Here is a 13,300-nt window from a genome sequence, read left to right as displayed (position 1 = left end):
ATAGATAGAAATATAATGTCACTTTCATGCTTTACATTGTGGGTGTGGGTGTTGGGATTATGGCGATTTTGCCGTAAAAATGTAGGTACTTAGTCTGATTTGCTGGCAACTGTAACTTTAAAAATCTGTTGTGCTATTGACATTGATAACGCTATACAAAAATAAATCAACGCGAAACCGGATGCTAAAACTAGTATTATTAGAGTCCAAGATAAGGCAAAGAAAGTGGCAAAAGATGAGTCACAATCCGCCTATTTCTATGCACTCGTCAAACCCAGCCCTGAGTTGATGGTTATCAGCGACTGTAAGAGAAAAATCTATGGCAATAGGTCGATTTTAGATGAGTGGGCATGCTTTTTATATGCCAAGTACTAGTTCTTAATCATTTGATAATAATTATCCTGCTTTCGCCTCCGAGATTTAATTTACCATGTAGTACCCCTGTACGACAACCCAATCCGCACACAATATTCAGCGTAGTAGTAGTAAAAAACAAAAGAGCGGGCAACCCCACCCCTACCACGCTGTGGGCTCGGTGTCCGAGCGGTCTCATTCCTTTGTGCGNGATGTTGGTATGCATTTATATTTTGTTATTGGTATACAGTCACGTTCATGTCGTTTGATTTTTATCATTGGTTAACTTTGTAAAAAAAATTGGCGATATTTTTACAATATTGATTTTGAATATGACTGTATGCCATTGTTGTTATTTGTGACTTGATTATTTAGAATCTCCTACTGCTCGGTAAGAGTATAGTGCTAAATTTAAGTTAGGGTGGACTCGATCAAACCAGAGTAAAAAATAATATTAATCTCAGAATAAATCGTCAGTCATTCGACATTTTGACATATTTCCCATACTGAAACTGTCAATGTGCCAGTTATACCAGGAGTTATTCTCGGATAAAAGTTTGGTCGAATCGAGCCATAATTGTTTATTGTCAAATCTTCCATAATATTGAACTTGAAAAAACCAAGATCCATGAAAACACAGAACTCGATTAATGTGAATTGTTACGCGATTTCCTAGTGTACTTGGATACAAAAGGTTATCATTGTTACGCCACAATATAATTCCGTCGTACTTTGGCAATCCGGGTTGCGTATTTACATATATTTTGACAACTATCATCTAATCTTGATTTAAATTTAAAAACAAACATTGATTTAAATTCGCATTAAATGAGTTATAATAGAAAAATCTTTCGTAATTGATGATTGATCTTAGTCAAACGTGACTAATCCTTAACCGATTGAGATTTAGTTGTCAGTTATTTTATATGGAGATCTGTGTGCCTACCATGAGTTTACGTTAGGTGTGCTCGCTAGCGACTGCGTAAAAAAATGACATTTAAATGTATGACATATTGTGCAGCGCCCCTAGCGGCTACTTTCAAGAAATAAAATCTTCATAGAATTTTTTGACGTATTCGCTAGCGAGCTCACCTAACGTAAACTCATGGTAGGCACACTGAACCATTAGATTTGCAATTCGCACACAAAATTGCATATATTTGTTACGATTTTTATACTTCGATCGTGTGCAAATTGAAATTCCAATGCTTTAAAACTTCAGTCTAACAAAAAAAAACTGTGTACAAAATTAAATAACTGCACATTACACGTGGTAGTCCTTTATTACATAAAAAATAACATAATTCAGTTTTTTTTAATTCAAGTAAGATTATCAATTTGATCAGACCTTTAAAGAAATGACGTTTATTTTATGTGGAGATTTGAGTATCTCAATATTTATTCGCGCCACTTTTGTTAAACATCCTCATATAGGTTTAAGAATGAAGTATTATAATTTTATTATTTAGTTACTTAGGTGTACGATTAATGACATTAGCTAGTAAGTTGTTTTTGTGCCTTTCTTTTTTCCTTTTGTTTGATCCAATATGTAGTTTGCTTTAAGTTAAGTAAAATCTACAACAAGAAAATTGTGTAGGCATAAAACATTCCCTTAAAATTAAACAGCGGGCTGTGAACATTCTGTTCTTGTTTTATTCTATTGGTTGTTGTGTTTTGACCGAAAATGTTTACGTTGTTTTTCTAAATTCAAACATTGTATAGGTATTGTAAGTTGGCTTGTTTTGTATACCAACCAATACTTTAAATGTAGGTGTACAAGCAATTTAAGTTAAAACATTGACAAAAATATAATTTGAATTATTGTAATCTCTTCTAAATTGTAGGCTTTTTTTTGGAGTTTATGGAGAAATATAGACAATGTGTATATTTATGTCCTAGATAAGGTAAATTAAATATATTTTAAATACTTATTCCTATTTGAAATAAATCTAATTATACATATTTGTGATTTTTTATTTATAAACTAGCAGTGCCCGCGACTTCGTACGCGTGAACATCATTTTTGCTCTACACATATTTCTCGTAGCGTGATGGTTTATAGCCTATAGCCTTCCTCGATAAATGGGCTATTTAACACTGAAAGAATTTTTCAAATCGGACCGGTAGTTCCTGAGATTAGCGCGTTCAAATAAACAAACAAACAAACTCTTCAGCTTTATAATATTAGTATAGTTAGGTATTTTTTTGTAGAATTGACAAAGGCTTTCCAAGAAACATACAAATATCCAATAAACAAATTAATATTATACACGACAACAGTTTAAGCTAAATACTTATGTAATAAATTGTATATTGCAACAAAAAAGTATACTCTGTACATTTCCACTACAAAAAAAAATCCAACAAGGAAAACGTAAAAGCGAAAGTAAATATAAAACGGTTCTCGCCAGCTCCTTATTTTTCAAGAAAATATTTAATTAAAACACGGTAATGCTGAGTTTATTAATTAACATACCTAATTTAGCACACTTGACTAGCATTAAGAGCATTAATTAATGGTGCCAGAGGTCGCTACTTAATATAGGCCAGCGGTGCCCAAACTTTATGGAGCCATATAACACCATATTGGAACGCTTTTAAAACATTAATATTAAACCGAATGGTAATGTTACGAGCTCTAAATAAGTCGTAACGTTTTCATGGCTTAATAATATTGAGGTAGAGTTGGCACTGTTGGAAAGTTCTAGGTTCGAATTCCAAGAGTCCGTAACTACACAAATTGAGATAGGTATACTTTTGGAGGATTGTGTTAAAGTAAATTAGTTTTATTCAAAGATAAACTACATTAGTTCATTAGTTATACCCGAACTAATAATCATTTTTTTTTACTTCGTTTTCATCACGGTCGCTCCAGTTTTTACCAAATTATCTTAGTAACAGATTATACCAAAGTTTTACTACATTAAATTACATTGTATTACAAGATTACAGTTATCATTTCAGTATAGTAACGCACACATCTAGATACTTATTTTCTGGAATCATTTTTGTCCTACATTTAATATGAATGAAAAACATGCACTGCATGCATTTTAAAAACTTGAGAATCTTTGACCGAGCCCCGTCATATTATAAATTAATCGTTCTTTAAACATCAAAATAATGTTTCGGAAGTGTTACTCCTATGGAGGACAAAGCATGATTATAAGTTACACGCTCTCTTTGATGATAAAATGGAAGGTACCTTGTGTGTGTGCTTTAAACATTTAATTATCTTTCATAAAACGATGATTACTTAACGTGAGCACAATTCTTCAGAAAGATACGTGTGATCCCAAAAGAAGAGCTTCCATGTGTGGACCTGAAGTAGGTAACTAAAACTTAAGATGTTGATTAAGAAATGTTGGTTAAAAACATCTAAATCCTTTGCCCCAAAGTGATGGTAGCGGTAGGGCAAGCTATGCATTTAACATTACTATGAGGTCTCACAGTGCGCGTGGACGCACAAGGTGAACACATGAACCAATCACAGAGCTCTAAGTATTCAACCATGTGCGTTAGATTTGCTGCTTCACTGCAAGCATCGTTTGTGAATACGGGAGTGATGAGTGACCTGAAGAGAATTTGAATTTCCGAGGTCAATATTACAAAGACCTATTATCAGCCATCAATTTAGTTGTGAACATTATCTTATTTTTAAAAGGAGCATAGGATAATCATTCCATTCAAAGTTCAAACGCATCTGCAAGTAACATTTTAACGCAACCTGATACATATTTCCCCATTATCTCCTTAATGCTCAAACAAAATTAAATTAAGTCCGGCCCCGAGCGTAAAGTTTTCGCAACAAACTTGATTTCGCATAAGCGTTAAACGCTAACGCTCCCGCATAACTCTAACATCAGTCATGATTACGGCGTAAGTCGCAGCACGCGTCAGCTCAGGTTAAACGGCCAGGCCATGCTGTGCTGTAGGATTACAAGTTTACAAGTTACCTGCCTACCTATGCCTACGCACAGTAAGTCTAGCTACACGATGCATCGCGGCGCTATCCTCATGACCCTCATGACGCTCATGACCCTGCTTATCTCAACTGGAATCTGCCAGTCGGTGTTTGGACCACTGTCCCGCCCTCGGCGCGGTACTATTCCACCGGGTGAGACGACATTGGTCGACGAGCCGCCGCAACTCATCGTGTGCTTTGGCTCTTACGTGATCTACTCAAAAATGAGCAAATTCGTAGGAGAACTATAGTAGCTAATGTGGACACAACTTACGGCCAAATGGATGAATGGAATGGCCAAAATTAAGTGTCAGTGGGTAGGGCACCATAACTCGTAGAACTGACTGATTGATAGCATAGCCGTTGGATTTTATGCCCGGCAGCGCAGGACTGGTCATTATGGAAATCCTTGGGAGAGGCCCGTGTCTAGCAGGGAACGATTTTTGGCCCGAACGAACTATTTAAAGTCTGGCAATAGAAACAGATTTTATTAGAATCAATTACCACTTATGTATTATTAATTTGCACCGAGCAGTGAATTATTATTGATTTGAGATTAATATTTGTTTGCAAAGCAATGTTGTAGAATACCGAGTCAATTTAAATGATTACAAAGACAGTTTCTTTTGACGTGGGTCATTATAACAAGGTCATAATACAATTATTTTCTATTAAAGTTAAGTACTGGGTGCAAGAGATTGTATGACTGGTGGTTTTCTGGTCGGTCTTATCAGAGTAAATACAAATGAGTAGGTCATCTTCATAGAAACGCACCGAGCGCGGTTTGTATTGGCGCGCTCACATAGGTACAAACCGCGCTCGGGCGTTTACTCTGGTCATATTCTATTAAAGTTATTAGATGCAAAAGTTGTCTGGCTGTTTTCTCCATGCTTTGTCGTGGCCCACGTCAACCATAGTAAAACACGAGCCAAATTGCGTGCATAATTACAGCAGTTAAGCTGAGGTATAACCGTTAATGAAACTGAAAACTGTTACAACTTTTAAATGCTGCCATGAATGCAAGCTGTTTCTCAATTTCGGTAATTTGCCGACATTTTTACGATGGGATGCTGTTCGTATCTTCGCTTAGGAGGTTTCGGAAGCCATTTTTGTTTTTAAAAATTCAAAATTACCCACCCAGGGCTCGTAAGGGTCTTGTAGACATTCACTTGAGTAAAAGGTCCTTACAATATTTTAAGGCTGAATTGCACCAACTTACTTTGACCGTAACTATAACGATCACCGGCGTTTTTTGTATAGAGTATGACAGATTTTGACGTTTGTTAAACTTAAAATATGATGGTGCAACCAAGCCTAAAAGTTTTGATAAACCTACCAAAGTGATGTGTAGTCAAATGCAAAACAATTGAACTCTCTTAAACTAGTTGTATTGTTTTGATTTTTCTAGAACTTTAAAGTTAATGACGGTATTATTGTCATTGTAGTCGCTATTATGGAACGAATAAATCATACGCGAGTTACTCAACAAAAACTATACCTAATAGTCTCTTGATAGAGTTCTTGAACATGAACGATTCAATAAACATATACCTATAGCCCGATGTGCAGTTGACTGTACCTTTAAATAATTAGGCGACCGTGACAGGACTCCGCAAAAAGGAGAAANTGCAAACGTGCCAGTTGTTGCGGAAAAATGTGTTAATCCAGTCCCTTCGTCAGTCCCTAGTTGAGTAGCGTTATTGATTACAATAAGAAATTGTATATAATTTAATTAGTATTTACGTGTGGTTTTTTGGCTATTTTCGGCACATCGTATTAAGCATCTTATAATATAAAGTTAATCTGCATTTGTGTTAAGTTTTACTACAAATCGTCAGTCCCTAGAGAATAAGAATAAGAATAAGAAAAACTTTAGTTGACACAAAAAAGGAAAAAAAATAAAAAACAGAACAAAGGGACTTAAAACTATACACGCATATTTTTGTGCCAAAAAGGCGCCCGCTCAGCATTAATCGAGCCACGCGTGCATGCACGCGTGCCCCGACGCTGGTTTTCAGCGTCAGGCCCTANTATGGATTCCGTCAAAATCGCTCCACCACTCTAGCGGTATACACCTACACCCAAGAAATACTCAAATACATAAATGACAAGAGTTACGCAGTAGGGTTGTTCCTGGATATGACCAAAGCCTACGATAAAGTCTCCCATGAAATACTACTTTCAAAACTTTATGGAGTTGGTATTCGTGGTGATGCACATGAGTGGCTTCGGTCATACCTTAACAATAGACAACAATGTGTGCAGATACAACACTACAATGAATCTTCTAGCGAAACGCAAACCATACGATCTAGACTAGTTACGACAAACTGGTCTATCCCACAGGGAAGCGTCCTAGGGTGCATCCTTTTTTTAATTTATATCAACGACTTGCCTAAAATATGCGATAATACTCTTAGTGTACTCTATGCTGATGATGTCTCCCTACTATTCGAAATACCAAATAGCTGCCCAATAAATACTTACAATAACATTATAACGGAAAAATATAATTTAATAAAACTCTGGCTCCAAAACCACAACTTAGAGATAAATAATAAAAAAACCAAAATAATTCAATTTAAACCACATCAAAAGAAAAAAGTAAATCTTAGCTCAGTAGCAGAAGCAATAAATATTGAAGAAATCAATGAATTCAGTCTCCTTGGCATAACTTTAGATACCCACCTAAATTGGAAAAACCATGTCGAAATAGTTAAATCCAAAATATCCCAATTTATTTATGCTCTAGGTGTCCTAAAAACAAACTCATCAAAAGAATCCGCCCTCACTGCATACTATGCCTACGCGTACGCGTGGCTGCGCTATGGCATCATCTTGTGGGGTCACAGTTGTGATGCTAAAGACCTGTTTATAAGTCAAAAAAAATGTTTACGAATAATTGTTAATATAAAGCAGAGAGTAACCTGTAAACCTCATTTCATTAGTGAGAAAGTACTTACTTTACCATCCATATACATTTTAGAAGCGGCAATGTTTATCGGAACATGTAAGACAACAATAAAATTTCGAATTTTACAGACCTTCTAGAGCAGATGCCGCAAAAACTATACAAGATATAGAAAAACTTGACGGTCTCACCTGTAGCAAATTGAATAAGCTTTTTTTGGTTCATAGTAGTCATGTCACTAGGATGCATAGTTTCCGAGGATTAAGCGAAAAACCGAAAAGTGGTACCTTTAAACCCCCCTCTCCCCGCCGGCTCAAGGGCTAAGGGCGGGGACTTTTGCTATGTTCACCACCTAACTAGGCTAAATAAAGTCCCGAGGTCAGAAATTGTGTTCCACGGATTTCTCTCTACACCGTCGTTAAGGCATTCATTGACTGGACTAGGTACAAACCAGTGATGAACCGAAACTCACTGGGTTTTTTTACAAATCGACGACAGAAAGCGTTAAAAAACCTAAGCAAATTGAAGGTGTAGTATTGAAATTAAATTTAGCTCAAGTACCAGAGGTCACTGCGGTCAAGTTCACGTAGGCGAATCAAGCCGTTACGTCACGCTCGGTCAATTCTAAAAATGGACGCTTGCTATTATTTCCACTGGCTAAACCTTACAATTCTTTACTAATTCAACACTTAGTTGGTAAACGCCAGATACAACGTGGTTTGATGGAAAACTACATAAACGTACTTCAAGAACCTTCAGCGGTATCTAATACATCATCATCTATTTTGCATTCGGTTCTTTGGACTACATTTTATTACTTTTGGACGTTGGTTGAGTGCTAACGTAAATATTGCTTCCGCTTATCGTTATCTATGCACGTAGCTCGAATAGTTTCGTATGATCGTCACGTAATTATGCACATCAACTTGCTGAAAATGAAAATTTCGCCAAATCATTTTGGACCTTATTTTGGAGGAGTGAAGTTCCAGATCAAATTCAATCCTTCATTGGTAGGTGACCTGCTGCCGACTATATGGTGTATTTTACTACAGCGAAGAATTTATAAGGCTTAGGCCTGGTTTCAGACAGCGATAATCGCATGGTTGCTGGGCAGTTCTCGTACATTTGCATCAATCCGTAACTGCATGTTACCGCCTCAGTGCCTCGACAATGAGAATCACCAGAAACCGCGTGGTTAATTTGACTGGACCAGGATTTATCCTGTCAAAATCTCAAAGTACCCAGTGTTCTTCCCACACTTGAGACAAAGTGTTTACACTGTGATTTAGGTACAAATCAACTCGAATGCAAATTAATATTGAAAATTGGGATTGATCTTTTCATTTATTTAAGGCTTAATTTGTGGAAAACATATTCGCAAAGGGTCTTAAATTAAGATTTTATTAAGATTCACAATGAAATTTGTAAATTTTACTGAAAAATGAGGCTTGGTAGAAAATTTAACAACGCTAACAATGAAAGTTTTTGAAATGGAGCTACAACAGATCGGTCCTAAAATCGACTTCAAACAAGAAACCTTTGTTAATGTTTACCTTTTGCGTTAAAAGTTTAAAACAATCCGTATTATCGAAACAAAGACCTGGTGCCACTGTTCGTTCCTAATAAGAGAGAGACCCCCACCTTATACCCTTGCTTTAAAGTCCAAAATATTGAGCATTTTGAACTTGCTAACTGTTTAAAGCAGTGGTTCCCAAAGTTGTCTGGGCTACGACTCATCTAATACAAGTTCCCAAACACGGGACACACCTATAGTAAATTTCGCCCGCTGCCCAGCGGTTGGATCGGTAGGGTGGTGGTGTTTCGTTCTACAGGCAGGGCCCACTCAATATTCGCTCGCGACCCACCACTGGGTCGCGACTCATTGTTTGGGAAACCCTGGTTTAAAGGGTTAAGTTTGCTCCTTAATAAACGAGGTAGTGTGACATCACTGCGACGTCTTCGCATTATTAATCCGACATAGTTCGCTTATCATGCAACTGCATGCCTTTAGCGGAATGCCGTGCTCATGCGCAGTGTTCGACAACTCGACGTGTCACACAGACCCAGAGGCGATGAGTAATTTGTATATGATGGGACTGAATTCTGGCTATTGATCGGTTTATCTTTTTCATTATAATCATCGAATTCGATCATTGAGGTAACACAATTTACAATTTGAAGATTTTTAGCAATATTAGTCATTTACCTAAATTCTTCTGACTGAAGAAGTTTTGAGCTAATTGAGCTAACTATGATAAGAAACAGAACGAATCTTAGTGGAGTTCGATTTTAATTAAACTGTACTTTAATTAAGTGCAGTGCATAGCTTTTGTAGTGATCTTACCACTTTCCAATACTAGAATAAGATTGCAACAAGGTGCTGTCTGTGTGTATCGACTCTACTAGCGATATTATAAAATTTTGCTTTTGCACTACCTACAAAGAGATTTCTTAGCACACGATGTCTTATGAAATCCTGGAAGTGCTATTTATCTTTTTAGTACGTTCCCTATTTTGATATAAAATCTGGATCAATATGAAAATGATTCTAGCAACTAGCAATTCTTCTCGCTTCATTGCAATCGTTAATATCTTTGTTCTTTCCATTTGCGTACAAATCTGGGCTACCATTACTTGACAGGCGTACAGTTTTAATCGATTTTCTTCATTGCTTTATACACGTGTATTTGAATGTGCAACCTATATGGCACATCAAGCTCGACACTATGTATCTTATTCAGTTGTATTAAGGTTTATAATAAAGCATGCATTTTAAAGTTTGATGTGCAGTATGATACTGGTACTGCGCGCACGCATCCAATGGTAATTATGGTATTTGGTTCAGTGTCTATGACCGCATAACTCAGGTTTATAATGTGCTATCTTGGGTTGTTACATCAAGTAGTCAGGGGTCATGATCATCTTGAGTCTTCTTGCTTAGGGCGTGTTTACCTCTCACTTCACGTGGCAAGGAGAACAAGTTTACACGATTAGGTATGACTTTGGTTAAGTATGACGTGTATTAGTTACTTTGGGTACAAATGAGAAGTCACTGCTGGTAGTATTGCACAGTAGGGCTAGGAATTTGGCAGTTGATATAATCAAGTCAATATCAAGCCAATCATGAACCGTAGGGTCAGAAACGGTAAATCCTATTAAAACTTTCTTAGAAGGTCGACAATACATTTCTATCTATCGAATCGACAACCTTTTTTTAATTATGTTTAACATACATTAAGATTTCTCTTTTATCTCGTGAGCTGCAACAATATTGGTGTCAGACTTTGACAGCAACTAAAAAATCTGGCCAGAATTATAAAAAAATCATATTTTTAACGAGACTCATAAGTCCCTGACTTTTTCTTGACGAGATACAGATCCAAACAGAAAAGATTTTAAGTAATCTGTATTTCTGTCTTTTTTTGGCGTTCTGGTAACACTATTGTTATGTTATGATTATGTACTGAGCTTAGGCGAGCCAGTCACGCGTTGGCCCGATATCCATCAATTCCTAATGTCACGGTCCACCCAACATCGATTTAGAATTCATTATTGCTTGACCTAATTTCATTTCGCAAATCCACTTCGAAATCTCTTTCCCCTTCTGTTTACTGGCAATTTTGTTTTTCAAACCAACCAGCAAATTGCCAGTGGTGTCGTTTACGGTAAAGATCGCTTTTTTACGGTTAGATCGTCGTAAAAAGTATTGTCATTTGCATTCAACGAGTCCGTAATATCGGTTTTTGTTGCTTGGATATTATTATTATGAAGTAAGGGTTCGTCTTAATTGTTTCCTGAGTTCTTACATCAGTTTTTGCTTGAACTAACTGGAAGGCAGATAATGCTATAGTTGACCCACATATTTGCAGCAGCTCTAGTAAACTCGTGAAGTTTATGATAAGCAGACATCAACAAGAATGTGTGTGTATACTGTAAAGCCACAAATAAATGAGCAACGTTTAAAGCTACCGCACATATTACTTAATAGTTACTTCGCAAGCTAGCTACAATCTACAAAGAAAATGCAATAGCCACATTAGACGCCGCTTAAAATAAAGTTTCTCATTTAGGACATGAACTAGTAACGTTACGACTTATTTTTATTACGGTCGTTTCTACTTTATAACCAGTCTTACGCAAGAAATTCGGTGTGCATTATTTACTGGAATCGCACAACGGCGCATCACAGGCGCACCGCGCACTGAAGATGAGAGTCGTACGTTCATTGGGAACTAGAACGCGGATGCAACAAAAACGCAGGTTTTTTTTAGTTGGTAATGCACTATGTACGTAATCTCTTGAGCATAAGCACTTTCATGTTCGTTATTTTGTGCAATCCGTAATGATAATTACGGCCCAAAGATTGCCGTTTAATTTGACTGTTATGTTACTTTTTGAGTGAAACACTCGGTTCTGCGGACAAAAGTCATAGTTTATCTTACCAAGCAAAGGAAGGGCGGTATGAGCTAATTGATCTCTTTCATCCCTGACCTGCCTCTCCTTTGGAGGTATGCTTTCTGGAATAAGGCCGGCGTTATTTATACTTCACTTATGCTTAAGTTTGTTATAGTGTCATCCTCTTTCAGTTCATTTCTTCGGATGATTTACTTATGCTATTTGTTGTTCGTCATCACCGTTTCAATTTTTTTTACATTGAAGAGCTCAACTTAGTGTGTGGTGCGCTTTACACGCAGACATTACGGAAGCGTGTTTGTGCGCAGACGCGTGTTGCAGCCGAAATAGCGTTGTATGATGCCGGCCGGCGCCGGCACACATGTTACTGACAGCGTGTCCACAGACAAGTCTTGCGTCTGAAACTCACTGAAACGAAGCTCAAACTCGATTGAATCGAAACTCAAGTATTTTACCAATACAGCCTTGAATCTATACCAAAGATGAGGTAATTAAAGTACTTACTTAGTTACGTATCCTAACTTGAATTCGAATTATTTTCACAATATGGACCTGTGTTACCGTTAATACTACGATTACCTATTTTGAGCTGTAGTATTTAATACTAGCTTTCCGCCCGCGGCTTCGCCCGCGTGGAATTTTGTCTGTCACAGAAAAATTTTATCGCGCGCGTCCCTGTTTCAAAAACCGGGATAAAAACTATCCTATGTTCTTTCCCGGGACTCAAACTATCTCTATGCCAAATTTCATCAAAATCGGTTGCGAGGTTTAAGCGGGAAAGCGTAACAGACAGACAGACAGACAGACAGACAGACAGACAGACAGACAGAGTTACTTTCGCATTTATAATATTAGTTGGGATAGTTGGGATATTTGTGGCCAGTGCCTATGTCAATTGCCAAGGTGTGGCCAAGGTTTGAGACAGCATCGTCACAAATCGCCTCATAAAATACTATATCGTCGTGTCAACAGATAATTTCGTATCTTTATTAACCCACTAATGTGCTAATTAAGTGTGGAAAACTTATTAATTTCGCACAATATAGGTACTGGACTTTGCATCAGTATTTGATTTCTTAGATTGAAGAGCGTTTTCAACACCCTTTATTCTTGATAGAAAAAAGGCAGCAATACAAGATGAACTAGTGGCATACTGTATGCGCTTGCAGCTTCGTGTATGCCGCATACACGAAGCTTGTATTTGTCTGTTGGTGCATTCTTATTGTGACCCGACTTGTATGCGATGTGAATAGCGTTTTTGCAATGAGATTCTCGGTAGCATTTATTCGTTGCACTATCAGACAGCACATCAAATTCACCTTTAATACAACTGCATAAGAAACTACAGTGTGTAAGGTTAATGTGCTGTATTGCATGCTCTGCATTCGCTACATCAAACTCTATGTGACGGTAACAGAATAATACTATTTTTTGCATTTTCCTCTTTTATATCGGTTCATAAGTAACGTTGGCGATTCTATTTAAAACTGGTTCGTATTATTAAACTTCCCGCAACTTGTACCGTATGCATGATGATTTAGAGCATTTCTTTGCATCCTTATTAGGAGAATAACAGTGTATGTGTGATATATTAGAGCAACACTAGGAAGTAATTATAATTATCATTACGCTACAAACATTATCAACAACTAATGACG

This window comes from Ostrinia furnacalis, unplaced genomic scaffold (assembly GCF_004193835.3).
Source record: "Ostrinia furnacalis isolate ACB-3 unplaced genomic scaffold, ASM419383v2 OfSCF0696, whole genome shotgun sequence".
In the NCBI taxonomy this organism is placed as follows: domain Eukaryota; kingdom Metazoa; phylum Arthropoda; class Insecta; order Lepidoptera; family Crambidae; genus Ostrinia; species Ostrinia furnacalis.
Note: the sequence above shows the minus strand (reverse complement) of the source record.